The sequence below is a fragment of the Bufo bufo genome, chromosome 1, assembly GCF_905171765.1.
Source record: "Bufo bufo chromosome 1, aBufBuf1.1, whole genome shotgun sequence".
NCBI classification, from domain to species: domain Eukaryota; kingdom Metazoa; phylum Chordata; class Amphibia; order Anura; family Bufonidae; genus Bufo; species Bufo bufo.
In genome coordinates, this window is record NC_053389.1 from 231,950,843 (window position 1) to 231,970,465 (window position 19,623).

Below are 19,623 nucleotides of genomic sequence, written 5' to 3' on the forward strand. Positions count from 1 at the left end.
CCCAAGATACATAAGTACACATTATCCCATCTACATTACTAAAATGACAGATGCCACTTGGTTAAAGGAACTTACAGATTAAAATCTACCCAACCAGGACAGACTGGCAGCCAAGGACTACACCCAGTTCAAAGATACCCGCCAGAGAACACCATGGGTTAACAATGCCAGTACATGCAGGTCATTCACAGCACCATGTAATAAATGAAACATGGACATGATACATGAAGACATATGCCAGCACTGGCATGCTTAACGACAGAGTGCAACCCAGTTCAGACACAGTAGATGAAGAAGACCAATGGGCATGGTAAGACTAGTGCCAGAATTAACTGTGCCACAGCCTGACAGTGCACAGTGATGGCAAACCTAGCATTATCCAGAGCCGGGCAGAGTACACTGCATAACATACCCACAGTGCCACATATGGTGAGCTGGCAAAGTCAACATATACCATCCCTTGTCTTTGACCGTACCCTCTTTCACACAATCCAAAGCATGGCTATGCCCACACATGGATCCTGGAACTGCGCATGATCACACACCCTGGAATTTGGTGGCACCAACAAAAACCCACCCTAGAGGGTGGCACAAACACCCAGCACACAGGAAGAAAGTGTTCACAGTTCCCAAGCCTAGCAGTTTTAATGATCACCCAGTGGAGAGAATGGCAGTGCCCAAAATCTGACCAGTGCAACAATGTAACTAATATACCACAGTGCCCATATTCTCTATACCCTAGGAGCTAACAGTGACTAATACCGCCCCCTCCATTAGTATTCAGATTCACCCACCCTTGAGCATGGCTGTGTCCAAAATATTGAAGCCAGCATTATCCTTTACATCCTGGCAATACTGTGCCCAAAATACAGACACCCTGTAACCTGACAGTGCAGAGTCTCAATGCCCAGGATCGCCCGCTCAAGGGTCTCAATGCCCAGGATCGCCTGCTCAAGCGCTTTGGTGCACAAGATGGCCCCCCACAGGCGCCTCGTGCCCATCAAAGCGCCTCAGTGCCCGGGATCGCCCTCCAAAGCAACTAGGTGACCGGGATCGCCCACCCAAGCAACTAGGTGACCGGGATCGCCCACCCAAGCAACTAGGTGACCGGGATCGCCCACCCAAGCAACTAGGTGACCGGGATCGCCCACCCAAGCAACTAGGTGACCGGGATCGCCCACCCAAGCAACTAGGTGACCGGGATCGCCCACCCAAGCAACTAGGTGACCGGGATCGCCCACCCAAGCAACTAGGTGACCGGGATCGCCCACCCAAGCAACTAGGTGACCGGGATCGCCCACCCAAGCAACTAGGTGACCGGGATCGCCCACCCAAGCAACTAGGTGACCGGGATCGCCCACCCAAGCAACTAGGTGACCGGGATCGCCCACCCAAGCAACTAGGTGACCGGGATCGCCCACCCAAGCAACTAGGTGACCGGGATCGCCCACCCAAGCAACTAGGTGACCGGGATCGCCCACCCAAGCAACTAGGTGACCGGGATCGCCCACCCAAGCAACTAGGTGACCGGGATCGCCCACCCAAGCAACTAGGTGACCGGGATCGCCCACCCAAGCAACTAGGTGACCGGGATCGCCCACCCAAGCAACTAGGTGACCAGGATCGCCCACCCAAGCAACTAGGTGACCAGGATCGCCCACCCAAGCAACTAGGTGACCAGGATCGCCCACCCAAGCAACTAGGTGACCAGGATCGCCCACCCAAGCAACTAGGTGACCAGGATTACCTACCCGAAGCACTCAGTGCCCAGCATGACCTACCCCAGAGGCTGTCAATGTTCGGGACCACCAGAGCATGGCACTGCCCAGGATATACCAAAGAAACACTCTGGATCCTGGGAGGATCCCTGTATCCCCAGGAAATGGTTAGCGCTGATTCCACCATAATATCCCGCAGGCACTAAGGGACCCATCCCAACTCCGCCCTGGCCTCTCCATCCCCGATCATTCATTAGCCGGCTGCAGGGAAAGACTACTGATTCCCCCCGCCGCCTTGTACCGGGGACAAACCGCGTTCACACTGCACGATTCCCTGCTAACTACTTATTCCATCCCCAGGGCCGGGCTCAGCCCCGTTATCATCTCACCTCTCTCCGCTGTCCCCGCTCTCCTCACTCCGGTCCAGGGCGGAGAGCGGATCGGGTTGTGACGTGCGCGTACACTAGCGAAAGGAAATGTCCTAGACAGGACACCGTACACTACAACCTCCACCCATTCCACTACGCCCCGCCCATAGACGCCGTGACTGGCATCTCAACAGCAGCAGCAGAAAGTGACGTCATGTTCTAGGTGGTTGTTAGACCAGCAGGCTAAGCGGCTACTTCCTGCCAAGCTAAACCTGTCTGCAAAGATCGGCCATGATGAGAAGGTCAAGTACTTTCACACTAGCGTTATTATTTTCTGGTATTGAGTTCCTTTCACAGGGGCTCAATACCGGAAAAAAACTGATCAGTTTTATCCTAAAGCATTCTGAATGGAGAGCGATCTGTTCAGGATGTCTTCAGTTCAGTCGTTTTGACTCTTCAGGACGGAGATCATGCTGCGGTTTTATCTCCGTCCAAAATTGCAAAACGGATCTGACATTGTGGTCTGCGCATGCTCAAACCACAAAAAACGTGAAAAAAAAAATGCTGGATCCGTTTTTCCGGATGACACCAGAGAGACGGATCAAGCATTTCAATGCATTTGTCATACGGATCAGGATCCTGAGCCATGTGACAAATCCATCAGTTTGCATACGTTTTGACGGATCCAGCAGCTAGTTCCGTTGCCGGAGCTGCCTGCCGGATCCAGCAATAAGGACGCAAACTGATGGAATTTTTAGATGGATCCATATGCGGATCCATCTGACAAATGCATTGAAATACCAGATACGTCTCTCCAGTGTCATCTGGAAAAACGGATCCGGTATTAATTTTTTTTTTTTCATTTTTAAAGGTCTGCGCATGCGCAAAATAAATGCCGGATCCGTTTTGCCGGATCACACCGGAAAGACGGATCCGTCATTTCAATGCATTTTTAAGACTGATCGGGATCCCAATCAGTCTTACAAATTCCATCAGTTGGCATACATTTTGCCGGCGACGGAACTGCTTGCCGGATCACTCTGCCGCAAGTGTGAAAGTAGCCTTATACTTTAATGTACTAATACACTTCAATGTAAATTAATGCCGGATCCGGCATTCCGGCAAGTGTTCAGTCTTCTTGGACGGAGATAAAACCGCAGCATGCTGCGGTATTTTCTCTGTCCTAAAAAGGCAAAAAGATTGATCTGTTTCACAAATACGCTCCGGATTGCCAGATCTGGTAGGCAGTTCCGGCGACGGAACTGCCTGCTCGAATCCTCTGCCGCAAGTGTAAAAGTACCCTAAGGGTACTTTCACACTTGCGTCAAAGTTTTCCGGCATTGAGTTCCGTCCTAGGGGCTCAATACTGGAAAAAAACAAAAAAACGCTTCAGTTTTATCCTAATGCATTCTGAATGGAAAGCAATCCGTTCAGTACGCATTAGAATGTCTTAAGTTCAGTCCTTTTGCGGAATTTGGCCGGAGAAAATACCGCAGCATGCTGCAGTATTTTCTACGGCCGGAATGCCGGATCCGGCATTAATTTCTATTGAAATGTATTAGTGCCGGATCCGCCATTAAAATTGCTGCATGCGCAGACCTTTAAAAATGTGATAATAAATACTGGATGAGTTTTTTGGCGGATGACACCGTAGAGACGGATCCGGGATGTCAATGCATTTGTCAAACAGATCCGCATCCGGCAACGGAACTGCCTGACGGATTCCTCAAAACGCAAGTGTGAAAGTACCCTAAGCTTATCATGTGTAATATTGCCTGCTGAACCACATATCTAAGCTGACCATGTGTAAGGGCTCATGCACATGGCCGTGCCTGTATTGTGGCCCGGACGTGTGCCCACCGTATGATGGATGCAGACCCATTCACTTGAATGAGTCCGCAATCCCAATGATATGGTGCGGGACAGAGGCACTGAAGCACTACTGAGTACTTCTGTGGGTTTTCTGTCTGTGCCCCCGCACCCCAAAAAATAGTGCATGCATGCACCTACTTTTTTGCCGTGCAGACGGTGGCTACACGGTCAGTGCCTGTGCATTGTGGTCCACGGCATTGGGCCGGCACACGGTCTTGTGCATGAGCCCTTAGGCAAGGGCTACACGGTGACACTGGTCACGCGACAGCCGTGTTGGATTTCTTGCGACTGCTGCGGCAATGCCATTCATTTCTATGGGATCACCGGTATTCAGTGATCCTGGCCGCGACAGAATTCGTGCGACCAGTGTCGCCATGTAGCCCTTGCCTAATACAGCCTGCTGAACATAGGATTATATATGATCGTGTGTGATACTGCCTGTTGGACCACTGTATCTAAGCTTATGTGTGATTGTGTATCTAATCCTATTGTGCGTGATACTGTTACTGAGCCTCTCTGTGTTTATGATACAAATGCACTTTCCATTCCTAGGGAGGTTAGAGCTGAGAACCAGGCTATATGGGGCAGTTCACTGTTTAACTATCAGATCAGTGGGGGTCCTACTGCTGGGACCCCCACCAATCACGAGAACAGGGGCCCATATGTAGTGTACGGGGACTGTAATGCCCGTCACTACAAAAGGGTCACTTGGTGTGCTGTCGTCTCCCCTTATTTACGGGGAAGTTGGTATAAGTCATCTTTATAAAATGTAATGCTATGTATTTCCCTGTTACTGTGAAACTTGCATGTACAGGCCTGCTAGGGGTGTCATTCCAGCTCTTAGTCACTAGAGGGAGCTAGGAAGCCCTAGTTTATATAAGGCCCAGTCAGGGAAAGGAAAGTGAGTCTAAAGTTGGAGTCTTAAGTGGGAGTCTAAGGCTACTTTCACACTTGCGGCAGACTGATCCGTCAAACAGTTCCGGCGCCGGAATTGGCCACCGGATCCGACAAAACGCATACCGCCGCACAGTTTTACTGCAACGGATCCGTCCTTCCGTCGACTGTTAGAAAAGCCGGATCCGTCGTTCAGTTTCCTTCAGTCGTCAATTTTCGACGGATCCGTCCGTCGGATCCGTCTAAAAAGCTGATCCGTCTATTCCGTTTGCTTCCGTTTTTAGACGGAAAGACGGATCCGGCGTTTAAATTTAGAGATTAAGGATGCTATCTTTTTAAGCAAATATTAAAACTGTCTATAAAAGATAAGAGAAGGTCACAAAAAGATGCAATCTGTTAAAGCAAATACTACAACTGGCTATAAAAGACCAGCAAAGTTCACTTACCACTCAGAAGTTCCTTCAGCAGAGTGCAAAGATGATGCCGGACCATATTCGTTTTGGATTTCAGGCTTTAATTCTGGTTTCACGATGGAGAAGACGTCTTCAAGCCAGGCGACGTAAAACGCGTCGCTATTGGGTGCATCCAATAACCTCTGCAAGAGTAAGAAGGGGAGTTTTTGAAACTCTATTTCCTGAATTGAGGGATTATCCAGAAAAATTCTTTACCTATTTACGGATGACGGTAGAAAGTTTCGATGATCTTCTACAACGTGTGTCACCTCACATTCAAAGGCAAGACACCACTTTCCGTCGCTGTGTTTCCCCAGCAGAACGCCTATTGTTGACGATAAGGTAAAGTTTATACTTTATTACATATTATACCAATATTTGGTCTAAATTTTCAAAAGCTGCTGTTTGGTAGTGTGAAGCCATACATTTTTTAATCCAAATCTACTTTTTCTGGGATCACTGTACTTTCTGGGATCACTGTACAAAGTGTTTTGGGCCCAATTGATGCTCATCTATTTTTTTTGTAATTATACATCTTGTTTTGGAAAAGTTTGAATCAATATACTCGTCATTGAAGATTTATGAACTGTGATGAATATTGTTCGCCATGGAGAACAAACATTTATTGTTGAATTTTTTTAAAAATTACATTGGCCACAAAAAAAATCTTGACCAAACTAATATATGTAGGGGTGCACTAAAATTGCGTCCAATTGATATACTGTACCTTGTATATTATCTTGTTTATTAATAATTTTTATACACTTATTTTTTTCTTTTATATTTTAGGTTTTTGGCAAGTGGAGAAAGTTTCAGCTCACTCCATTTTCAATTTCGCCTTGGGATATCAACTGTTTCAATAATTGTAAAGGAGACATGCCGTGTTTTGTGGGAACAACTGCATGATGAATTCATCCCACATCCAACTCGACAGCATTGGAAAGAAATATCTGAAAGATTTTGGGATGTTTGTCAGTTTCCCAACTGCATAGGGGCTGTAGACGGTAAACATATTCGTATCATCAAGCCTCACGGAACCGGATCCGAGTTTTTCAATTATAAGAAATATTTTTCTATAATACTGATGGCCATCGCAGATGCTCAATATCGTTTTGTTGCAGTGGACGTAGGGGCCTATGGACGCGCAAACGATTCAATGGTGTTTAAAAATTCAAATATGGGCCGTAGTCTATATAATGGACAATTCGATTTTCCTCTCCCTCAACCACTGCCAGGTACTGATGGCCCACCCATGCCGTTTGTATTGGTTGGTGATGAGGCATTTCAAATGTGTGGAAATCTAATTAAACCATATTCCAGCCGCGGATTAGATTTAAAAAAACGCACATACAACTACCGCTTGACCAGGGCTCGAAGAATGGTAGAATGCACTTTTGGAATTTTGGTCGCAAAATGGAGGATTTTCACTAAACCTATTCACCTGAAGGTTGAATCAGTAGACGAGGTTGTCAAGTGTGCTGTGGTGTTACATAACTACCTCCTTCATAAAGAACCACTCAATTTGGAACAGGTGCCCGAGGACAGCGAGATCGCGAGCATTCAAAGTTGTCGACATCGGTCAACTGTAGCGGTTGCACGGATGAGAGACTCGTTTGCAGATTATTTTTGTACAGAAGCTGGAAGGGTGGACTGGCAGGACCAATTTTTATAAACTATTTTGGATTAATTTTAAAATAACCGTTAATTTATGTTTGTTGTCCCGTTGGTTGATGGTTACAGTGTGTTGTATTTGATTTCAATAGCATTTTAGGTTAAATAAATATTTTTTATACGTAATTGTGATTTTATTTTAATATATTAATTGTGATTTTATTTTAATATATTGATGTGCTCACGCTGGAGTAGCGACACATACTTGTGTCGCTCCAATCAGTCCTGTTAGGAGACTGTCTGCCTACGCTGGAGGATCGACAATCTGTTTTGTCGCTACGCCAGTGCTGGGAGATTTTAATTGTCTGGCCTATAAGACACCTAGCTTTACAATCTACCAACGCTGGAGGAGCGACAATCTGTTATGTCGCTCAGCCAGTGCTGGGAGATAATGTCTGGCCTATAAGACACCTAGCTTTCTTACCAATCTACCAACGCTGGAGGAGCGACAATCTGTTATGTCGCTCAGCCAGTGCTGGGAGATTATGTCTGGCCTATAAGACACCTAGCTTTCTTACAATCTACCAACGCTGGAGGAGCGACAATCTGTTGTGTCGCTCCGCCAGTGCTGGGAGATTATGTCTGGCCTATAAGACACCTAGCTTTCTTACAATCTACCAACGCTGGAGGAGCGACAATCTGTTGTGTCGCTCCGCCAGTGCTGGGAGATTATGTCTGGCCTATAAGACACCTAGCTTTCTTACCAATCTACCAACGCTGGAGGAGCGACAATCTGTTGTGTCGCTCCACCAGTGCTGGGAGATTATGTCTGGCCTATAAGACACCTAGCTTTCTTACAATCTACCAACGCTGGAGGAGCGACAATCTGTTGTGTCGCTCCGCCAGTGCTGGGAGATTATGTCTGGCCTATAAGACACCTAGCTTTCTTACCAATCTACCAACGCTGGAGGAGCGACAATCTGTTGTGTCGCTCCGCCAGTGCTGGGAGATAATGTCTGGCCTATAAGACACCTAGCTTTCAATCTACCAACGCTGGTGGAGCGACAATCTGTTGTGTCGCTACACCAGCGCTGGGAGATTTTAATTGTCAAAAAATTTAAAATATCTATCTTAATTTAAAAAAAAAACAAAAACAGTTCTTGGATTTTTTAAACCAAAAAATAACATTTATTATAAATAACAATAAAATAAATAAAACACAAAGTTACAAATTGAGGAAATGGTGGGGGGTGGAGGAAAGTGATTGGTTTGGGTCCACTCTCTCCTGTTGTTCTTCTGCCACTGTGGACAACAAAGTGCGTGTTGATGCAAGTGGCACAGAGGGAGTGTGAAGACTGGATTGGGCAGGAGAAGGAGTTTCCCGAGCAAGAGTAGAGGGAGTGGTGAAAGAGGAAGGAGCATAGTAAGAAGGAGGAGAAGAAAAGCTTTGAGAAAAGAGCTCGGGGGTTTGGGATGGGGGTGGGTTGTGGGGAGGGGGAGGGGGAGGGGGAGGGTGGGAATGCTGAGCCTGGTGGGGCTGTAAAGTTGGATAGGTGTGGGATGGGGGATAGGTGAAGGATGGGGGATAGGAGTAGGATGGGGGATAGGGCTGGGGTGGGGGAATGGTTGTGGGGCGGTGTGCCAGTTGCCACAAAACGCTGTCCATCTGTCTTCTGGCCTCATACTGCTGGTCGGGTGATAAGCGTTCCAGCGCAGGTAACAACGACACAAGATAGTGATGCATCGGACTCATTTGTGTCGTCAACACCGCCCCCTCCTGAAGACGACGCGAATGATCCTCCACAGATGCAACCCTATTTGTGATCCCCGCCAAGGACTCATACATGAGCCTTGTGAGGTCTTCGTAGTTAGCCTGGCGGCTCCTACCTGACCTCTGGCGACGCATGAGGGCCTCAAAAAGTGGTGCCATGGTTGCCATCGTTACGTCGCCAGAGGGCACAAGTAGGGGAACATGGTGTTCCTGACAAGCAGTAGGAGCAGGGCGAGAGGGACCCGCGGCGGCTTGCTCTTCAGGGACCGCCTCCTGAGGAACTTCGGGCGCAAGAGTGCTGCTTGATGTTCTGTGAAGCAAAGAAAAAAATAAATTTAGAATTTTTAATGGATGGGAGAAACAGTCGGATAGAGGTTTAGCAAAGAGACTTCTGAAACGACATAGGAGGTTACATTCCAAAAAATAGAGAAACATACTGTACATAAATAGAGGCCATGAATTAAATGATTTTTCAAGGAAGTGTCTATGTACAGTATAGCCTTTTTTTTGGAAAACAACTTCTAATGAAAAAATCGGAAGCACACATTGCTACTCTCTACTACACTAAATACAATGTGGATGTCGAAGACAAAGTGCCTAATGACAGTCTGTCTGGGCCATACACCTAGTTTGATATTTTTTTTTTTTTAGAGACACCAAATACCTTACCTTCGCATCTCCAGGGTCCTTCGTAGGAACCCCAAGGCGGCAGAATAGCGGTATACGTGTCTTGAGGCTCCTCCTGACCCACTCGGGCGCCGAAGTTCCTCATTAAAGGCCTTCTTGTAGCGGTCCCTGATTGAGCGCCACCGAACCATGATCGTGTCTCCTAGAAAGAAATAAATCAAATTAGGATCTATAAAATAAGTGATTTAATCAAAGTTGGTTTACAATTGTACTTTAAACAGCCACAATAAGAAAAAAAAATTTTTTAAAAAAAATTAAGTGGCGCTTATAATAAAATTATACTGTAAACCACTTTTGAAAAAAAATTTTTTTAACATGTATGTCTGCTATCTACAAATATATTTATACTTACGGCATTGGCCCTGTTGCCTTTCTCGGAGGTCATCCCAGTTGGGGACAATGGCCGCACAGATCTCGTTCCAGAGGAGCCGTGTAAGATGATGGTCTGCATGGCGGCGGTCGGTGTGGTCCCACAACGGTGTACGTTCCTCCACCATATGGATGAGGAGGTCATTGTCAATATAAAATCTTTCAACGTCCTCCTCATGCCTTCTGGTGGAGGTTTGGGATCCCTAAAAGAAGAAAAAAAAATAGAATAACATTTTTTTGGAATATTTAAAAAAAAAAAAATAGAAAAATTAAAATAATTTACAATACTCACACGACCACGACCGCCACGTGCTCCACGGCGTCCTCTGGAAGATCTTTGATGACCTCTCTCACTGGCAACAGGACGAGATGGCTAAAAAAAAATAATAATAAATAAATGAATAAATATATATATATATATATATATATATATATATATACTCAACAAATGACGAGGCACAAAATTCCATCTTTTGTTGCCAGGGTAACGAGCCCAAAACTTTTTGCCCAGCAACGTATCGGCCAACTCAATGAGGCCTTTGTCAAGCTTGACAAAGGCCTCATTGAGTAGGCCGAAACATTGCTGCAAAAAATTTGTTGGGGTCATCAACCTGTCAACAAAAGCGGGAAGTGCTGCCTCGTCATTTGTTGAGTACGTATCGTGGGGAGAAGCCTACCTCTGTGAGGAATTTCAGCCAGTGCACGTGGTCTGATTGTGCTGCTGCGTTATTTGTGATTTTATATATATATATATATATTTTAAAAAAATACAGGCATAAAAAATTTTGAAAAATATAAACCAAAAATTAACAAACCGTTTCTCCTCCACCCCCAACTTCCTCCTCCCCTCTTCCTCTGGTTCTGGCTTGAGCAGGAGAACTCTCCTCCATAGAGTCTGACTGATAAACAAAGAAAAAAATAATTAATTTAATAATAAAATAAATATACAGTTTGGAATGCTAATGAACTTTACATACCACATCCTGGAGGTGTCGTGATCGTGGAGGAGAGCTCCCGGCCTCGCTCGCAGAAGAAGATGTGCCTTTAAAAAAAAAAAAAAAAAGGTGAATATTTGAACTTTAATAAACAGACATACCGACGAAAAAAATACTTACTGGTCATATTTTTTTTCTGCCTGGGTGGCTGGCTGGCTGGCTGGCTGGCAGGCTGCTAGCTGGCTGGCTATCTGGCTGGCTGGCTGGCTAGATAGCTGTCTGGCTGTCTGGCTGGCTGGCTGGCTGGCTGGATGGCTGGCTTGTTGGGTAGCTGGCTGATTTTTTTTTTTGATCAGTCAAAAAAAAAAATTGGACAGGTTGTCATATTGTCGAACGTAAAAATACTACTCCTATTATATTACCTGCGACCCCTATGCTACAGTACATAGGGGTATGCAGTTAATATAAGTACACAGTGGATGCTAGGAGTAGCAGCAGACAGGACTACTACTCCTAACATGCACTGGGTAGTTATATTACCTGCAACCCCTATGCTACAGTACATAGGGGTATGCAGTTAATATAAGTACACAGTGGATGCTAGGAGTAGCAGCAGACAGGACTACTACTCCTAACATGCACTTGGTAGTTATATTACCTGCAACCCCTATGCTACAGTACATAGGGGTATGCAGTTAATATAAGTACACAGTGGATGCTAGGAGTAGCAGCAGACAGGACTACTACTCCTAACATGCACTTGGTAGTTATATTACCTGCAACCCCTATGCCACAGTACATAGGGGTATGCAGTTAATATAAGTACACAGTGGATGCTAGGAGTAGCAGCAGACAGGACTACTACTCCTAACATGCACTGGGTAGTTATATTACCTGCAACCCCTATGCTACAGTACATAGGGGTATGCAGTTAATATAAGTACACAGTGGATGCTAGGAGTAGCAGCAGACAGGACTACTACTCCTAACATGCACTTGGTAGTTATATTACCTGCAACCCCTATGCTACAGTACATAGGGGTATGCAGTTAATATAAGTACACAGTGGATGCTAGGAGTAGCAGCAGACAGGACTACTACTCCTAACATGCACTTGGTAGTTATATTACCTGCAACCCCTATGCCACAGTACATAGGGGTATGCAGTTAATATAAGTACACAGTGGATGCTAGGAGTAGCAGCAGACAGGACTACTACTCCTAACATGCACTGGGTAGTTATATTACCTGCAACCCCTATGCTACAGTACATAGGGGTATGCAGTTAATATAAGTACACAGTGGATGCTAGGAGTAGCAGCAGACAGGACTACTACTCCTAACATGCACTTGGTAGTTATATTACCTGCAACCCCTATGCCACAGTACATAGGGGTATGCAGTTAATATAAGTACACAGTGGATGCTAGGAGTAGCAGCAGACAGGACTACTACTCCTAACATGCACTGGGTAGTTATATTACCTGCAACCCCTATGCTACAGTACATAGGGGTATGCAGTTAATATAAGTACACAGTGGATGCTAGGAGTAGCAGTAGGAAGGAATACTACTCCTAACATGCACTGGGTAGTTATATTACCTGCGACCCCTATGCCACAGTACATAGGGGTATGCAGTTAATATAAGTACACAGTGGATGCTAGGAGTAGCAGCAGACAGGACTACTACTCCTAACATGCACTTGGTAGTTATATTACCTGCAACCCCTATGCTACAGTACATAGGGGTATGCAGTTAATATAAGTACACAGTGGATGCTAGGAGTAGCAGTAGGAAGGACTACTACTCCTAACATGCACTGGGTAGTTATATTACCTGCAACCCCTATGCTACAGTACATAGGGGTATGCAGTTAATATAAGTACACAGTGGATGCTAGGAGTAGCAGTAGACAGGACTACTACTCCTAACATGCACTCAGTACTGACAGCTCCTATGTACTTATAGCTCCTATGAATAAGTACATAGGAGCTGTTTATATGAGTTATTTCTGTCATAATACAAGATATACTCACCTTCTATGGCTTGCACCCGACTCCCTCGCAGGCTGGATCCAGACAGGATGGCGCGAAACTTGCTCCTCCTCTATCCGACGCAGGCGCAGACAGGATATCCGGATCAGTCGATGCGTCATTCTCCGGAAGATTTAAAGTCGGATCCGTCCTTAATACAAATCAATGGGACTTAAGGACGGATCCGGCGTTACGGCTAATGATACGGCTTTTGAGACGGAGAAGAAAATTATGCATGCTACGGTTTTTCATTTCGACGGAAACGTCGAAAAGACTGAAGCGGAGCCATCCTGATGCATCCTGAAGGACGGACTCTCCATTCAGAATGCATGGGGATAAAACTGATCAGTTCTTTTCCGGATTTGAGCCCCTAGGACGGAACTCAACGCCGGAAAAGAAAAACGCAAGTGTGAAAGTACCCTAAAGCTGCAGCCTGTAGTCTGAAGTTGGAGCTTAGACTATGTCAGAGACAAGTCCAGGCCTGAAGCCTGCGGACCAGGAGAGGGTATTGCAGTCCCTGTAACCGGGTTCCAGATCCAAGGAGAAGGTTCCCCTCCTGAACTTATATATGCAGAAGCAGGAAGACCACTGTTAAACAGCCTGGGAGTGCAGACGTTCCTAGAGTCAGAAGAAAGCTGAGAGAGAGACAGAGGCAAATCCAGAGAAGCAAGAGGTACTCAAGACAACAGAGGAGGTACTTTATAAAGATAAAACCAAGGATATACGCCAGAGCTAGGGCATTGGACCTTGGAGAAGATTTTCTATGTTCCAGGATCAGTCAGGAATAGAGTGCAAACCGCCTGTACTGCAAGTCCTGTGTTTAACACTCTGAAGTCACCTTGCTATGTCTATATTGCCTGCATCAAATGTACTGCAACAAACTGTCTGCAAAGGAACTGCGTTTCCAGCTGTGCCCATGTATGATGACTACTAAAGTTTGAGTTCTGCTTTAACATCACGTGGTTCCTCAGTTATTCCTGCTATCAGCAAACGGCGTGCCACCGTTTAATTGGCACTGGCGTCACGAACATTTCCTATCATCCCCTGCCCTTGCAGAGAGTCAGCCGTCTCAGGTTAGTGTCTATTGCACTACAACACCCAGGAACATTTCTACACCTAACTTGAGTACGCTGCACCTCCCCTGTTGAGCCCCCCGGAAATCCATGGAGTGGCTGGTCGGAAATGTGCATCACTGCTCCATTCATTTCTATGGGAGCGCCAGCAATAGTTGAGCACTGTACTTAAGTGCATCTTCCGGCAGCAATGCCTGCGTAAAAGAGACTGTCCAAAAAATGGCGGTCTTACTAAATGACCCCCATTGACTTCTTGCTGAGCTTGTTTTTATACACAGCAGCCAATTAGATCCAGTAGAGCAGAGCCAAGTCCCCTTTACATGTCCCGTCAGAGCAAACAGTTGTTGGGAAAGAAGCATTCCTTCCCGACAATCAGCTGCTCGTCAGTGGGAGGTGAAGCGCTGTATTTACATGAAGTGATCTCCTCCACAGTATGTGAAGGAGCGGTGGCGAATGCCGTCGCTCGTCCCCATACAGAATCATTGTTTGGCGGCAGCAGAGGCTGGTTAGATGGCACAATCTGCTGCCAGCAAAAGATGATTTAGGTGGCCGCACCAAGTATCCTATTACCTGATCAACGAATGTTGCGCTTCTGCCTGGCAGTGTGTTATTGTAAACAAAAGAGCCCTTGCCCTGCGCGATTTAGCGCAGGGTAAGGGAGCGTATTGGAGCATGAGATGCTCCGATGCTAACATCAGGGGGGCTTCCGGGGTGAAAATATGGGTATGTCCGGGTTCAGCTCTGAACCCAGACAACCCCTTTAAGTCTACCTGCACCAGGAGCGGGTCTCAAAACTGAATTTTCACACACATTTTGTGTGGATTTCTTTGCGTTTCCGCGCCAAAACCCTCATGTCTTAGGCAGGGCTCCAGATGGCGACCAAAATGGTCGCCAATGCGACTTGGAATTGCAAAATGGCGACAAGACTTTGTAGTCTTGTCGCCATTTGCACCTAAACCCTCCGCTGCTCTGCCGCTAAGAAAAAAAGGCTTTCATCCAGCAGAGACACGCTGCAGCCGTCTGCTGGATGAAGATCCGCCCCTCACACTACTCGGCATAGAGGGTGGGCGTGGCTTGGGTTCCCGCATCTTGTGCTTCCGCTTCCAGCAGTCTGCTTCTGAATTCACACGTCTGTGAGATCCCGGCCCGGAGTCCTGCTGAGTGCAGGAGCGCACGGCGTCATTGGTTGCTATGACGCCGTGTGCTTCCTGCTGCCGTCGCAGTACAGTAATACACTGGCAGTGTATTACTGTACTGCGGCGGCAGCAGGAAGCGCACGGCGTCATAGCAACCAATGACGCCGTGCGCTCCTGCACTCAGCAGGACTCCGGGCCGGGATCTCACAGACGTGTGAATTCAGCACTCCTACATCGCAAATCCCGTCAAGCTCCCAGCAGACCTTGGACTCCAGTTTTCCCTCACAACAAACTGATGTGACTAAGGCTGGGTTCACACGAGCGTGTCCGGATTAGTTCCGAATGCGTCCCGGTGTGTTGCGGCAAACCCGCGCGAGTAGGAATGCAATTGCAGTCAGTTTTGACTGCGATTGCGTTCCGATGTTCAGTTTTTATCGTGCGTGTGCAATGTGTTTTGCACCCGCGTGATAAAAAACCGACTGTGGTACCCAGACCCGAACTTCTTCACAGAAGTTCAGGTTTGGGTTCGGTGTTGTGTAGATGTTGTTATTTTCCCTTATAACATGGTTATAAGGGAAAATAATAGCATTCTGAAAACAGAATGCTTAGTAGGTGATCAGTTGAGGGTTAAAAAAAAATAAAAAAAATTAACTCACCTTCTCCTGTTGTTCGCGTAGTTCTCCCGGTCTTTAGTTCTTTAAAAGATAAACTATGGGCTAAAGGACCTTTGGTGACGTCAGATCACATGCTCCAATCACATGGTCCATCACCGCGGTGATGGACCATGTGATTGGAGCATGTGATCTTACGTCACCAAAGGTCCTTTAGCCCATAGTTAATCTTTTGAGAAGTAAAGAAGAGACCGGGACTTACGCGAACAAACGGAGAAGGTGAGTTTATTTTTTTTATTTTTTTTAACCCTCAACTGATCACTTACTATGCATTCTGTTTTCAGAATGCTATTATTTTCCCTTATAACCATGTTATAAGGGAAAATAATACAGTGAATAGACTGTCACCTAGCAACCATGCGTGAAAATCGCACAGCATCCGCACTTGCTTGCGGATGCTTGCGATTTTCACGCAACCCCATTCACTTCTATGGGGCCTGCGTTGCGTGAAAAACGCAGAATATAGAGCATGCTGCGATTTTCACGCAACGCACAAGTGACGCGTGAAAATCACCGCTCATCTGAACAGCCCCATAGAAATGAATGGGTCAGGATTCAGTGCGGGTGCAATACGTTCACCTACCGCATTGCATACTCGCCCGTGTGAACGCAGCCTAACAAGTCTCAAACTTTGCCGCTTATCCCCTCGCTGCCTGGCATCCCCTCATTGGTGATGCCAGCATGTGCAGCAGGTGACCATAGACTCACATCATGTGAATGTACAGCACAAGAAAATAAGGCAGGATCAGTGCAGGAGTGATGTGGGATTCAACTGTTGAGAGTTTTTTTTTATTATTATTATTATCTAACCTATTGCTGTCCCTTTAACTACTGAGTACAAAATGTTTAAAGGGATAGTCCAGTGCAGTGCAAAATTTTAGTAAAGTGTTTGGAGTGGTTTTATATTAAAGAATCAAAACTCACCATCCCTCAATCCCTGATGTTCCCGTTCCAACTGGGTTTCCACTGGTCACTGGTCTCTACTTAATGGTCCAGTCTCCACAAGCAGGAAATGCCAGGAGACGCCTGCTCAGCCAATCACTAGCCATGGCGCTATACTTTTCTCGGCCAGTGATTGACTGAGCTGCCGAGACCAGTGGAGATCAGTGGTGGTGAGTATTGATTCTTTTTAAACCACCCTGAGCACTGTACTAAAAATTTTGCCTCCCTTGTTAACTCCTTTAATATTTTTCCAAATCAGCACTAAATGACATATGTACAGTTGCTGTCTGATTTCTAGTGTGTTCCTGGTTTAAGCTGTCCATGCACTAATGATTGACAGCCGTGACACCTTTTTTTTTTTTCTGGCACCTATAACAGGAGTTAGATTGCTGTGTTAGATTATTTTCAGTCATTGCAGGTGCTGATGGCCTAGTAAAAAAGTTAATTAAAAGCTCATGGTACGGTACTGTTCACAGACCTGCCTCATTGGGCATGTGCCAGCTGACTTAATCAACATGAACTGATTAAAGGGGTTATTGTGTCCTCTCAGACTTAGGCTTCTTGCACACGACCGTATGCATTTTGCTGTCTGCAAAAAATGGTTCTGCATAAATTGCTGATGACGTCCGTGTGCATTGTGTATTTTGCGGAACGTAACAGCTGGCCCCTAATAGAACAGTCCTATCCTTGTCCGTAATGCGGACAATAATAGGACATGTTCTATTTTTTTGCGGAACAGAAGTAAGGACATACGGAAACAGAATGCACACGGAGTAACTTCCGTTTATTTTGCGGACCCGTTGAAATGAATGGTTCCGTATACAACCCGCAAAAAAAACAAAACGGAATGGACATGGAAAGAATATACACGTTCGTGTGCATGAGGCCTTAGATGGCTTATATGCTCCTAAGCATCCCAGCTATATTATATATATATTTTAAATTTGGCGACTAAAAATTTCATTTGGCTCCTAAATTTTTCAGGTTAGGAGCCGAGGGCTCCTTCATATTTTTTTTAGTCTGGAGCACTGTTAGGCCTCATTCACACATACGTGGATTTTCACGGACCGCTCTCCGTGAAAACCCGTCCTGCTGAGCGCACAGCGTTATTGGTTGCTATGACGCCATGCGCTTTGTGCTGCCGCTGCTGTACAGTAATACACTCATATGATCTATACGAGTGTATGACTGTACAGCGGCACGAAGCGCACGGCGTCATAGCAACCAATGACGCCGCGCGCTCAGCAGGACGGCAGGCCACGTAAGTGTGAATGAGGCCGTACTTGCATAATTTTCTGCCGAAACAATTGAAATGCTGCAGATTTCAAAATCCACACCTCATATCAATTTCTGCATGGAAAAGATATGCAAATGTACATAAGATTTGGCAAATCTCATTACCTTGCTTCTACCGTATTACATTGCAGTTTTTCTGCACATAATCTGCAAGGTTTGCAGGTAGCCTAAGGCCTCTTTCACATGGGCGTGTCCGGATTAGGTCCGGATGCGTCCCGGTGCATTGCGGCAAACCCGCACGTGTAGGAACGCAATTGCAGTCAGTTTTGACTGCGATTGCGTTCCGAAGTTCAGTTTTTATCGCGCAGGTGCAATGTGTTTTGCACGCGCGTGATAAAAAAAACTGACTGTGGTACCCAGACCCGAACTTCTTTACAGAAGTTCAGGTTTGGGTTAGTTGTAGTGTAGATTGTATTATTTCCCCTTATAACATGGTTATAACACTGCGTTCATCACATGGTCCATCACATGATCCATCACCATGGTGATGGATCATGTGATAAGCGTAGTGATGTCATCAAAGGTCCTATTGCTCACAGATGAAGACAGAAGAGATGCCGGCTGCGCGAACAAGTGGATTAAGGTGAGTTATATTATTTTTTTATTTTTTTTAACCCCTCCAGCCCTATTGTACTACGCATTCTGTATTCAGAATGCTATTATTTTCCCTTATAACCATGTTATAATGGGAAATAATAATGATCGGGTCCCCATCCCGATCGTCACCTAGCAACCGTGCGTGAAAATCGCACCGTATCCGCACTTGCTTGCGGATGCTTGCGATTTTCACGCAACCCCATTCATTTCTATGGGGCCTGCGTTACGTGAAAAACGCACAAAGAGGAGCCTGCTGTGATTTTCACGCAACGCACAAGTGATGCGTGAAAATCACTGCTCATGTGCACAGCCCCATAGAAATGAATGGGTCAGGATTCAGTGCGGGTGCAATGCGTTCTCCTCACGCATCGCATCCGCGCGGAATACATGCCCGTGTGAAAGGGGCCTAAGGGTGCTGCTACACAGGGCAGTTAGGATACAGTTGGTGCATCAACAAACACATAGGGCCAGATTTATCATTACTCTGACAGTTCACTCCACTTTCACATAAGGATAAAGTCAGTTTTAGCCAAGTCAGATTTATGATCGGCCCTTTAAGACTGTAATAAATGCGGTTTGACGGTAGCAGTTTATCCGTCAGTAAGCGGCTTTACAAAAGTCGCACGTCTTTACGAAAAAGTCGCATGTTCTTTTAAAAAGTTGCATAAGATAAGCATGGTCCTCACTGGAGTGATTTAGCGAATTTTTTTGCGACTTTTTAAATTGACGCAATAGTAAATCTGTCTAGAGATTCATTTACATAAGAAAACACACCCACTTTCCGAAAACTGGTGAGCATAGTGCAGAGCCAATAAAAGTCGCAAATTTATGCGCAGTTTAAGCGATTGCGCAAAAATTTGCGACTTTTTCACTCCATTATTCTGACTTGAGCTAATGATAAATCTGGCCCATATTCTCAACACAATTAACCCCTTTAACCCCGGGCCTGTTTTCACCTTCCTGCCCAGGCCATTTTTTGCAAATCTGACAATTTTTATTCATAAAAAAATACCAAATTTACAAAAAATTTAAAAAAATTAGCAAATTTCAATTTCTCTACTTTTATAATACATAGTAATACCTTCAAAAATAGTAATTACTTTACATTCCCCATATGTCTACTTCATGTTTGGATCATTTTGAAAATGACATTTTATTTTTTGGGGACGTTAGAAGGCTTAGAAGTATGGAAGGGA

At 45.7% G+C, this 19,623-nt stretch overlaps 1 protein-coding gene across 2 annotated transcripts in view; it reads right to left on the bottom strand.

Annotated features, from left to right (window-relative positions):
• The window catches only part of ERC1 (ELKS/RAB6-interacting/CAST family member 1), a 157,865-nt gene extending 155,648 nt beyond the window's left edge, over window positions 1–2,217 (bottom strand). For both annotated transcript variants that reach the window (XM_040436562.1, XM_040436556.1), the window contains exon 1: window positions 2,108–2,217. The gene's annotated coding sequence lies outside the window, so the exon portion shown is untranslated. The remainder of the gene's footprint in view (window positions 1–2,107) is intronic.
• Between the last annotated feature and the right edge of the window lie 17,406 nt (window positions 2,218–19,623).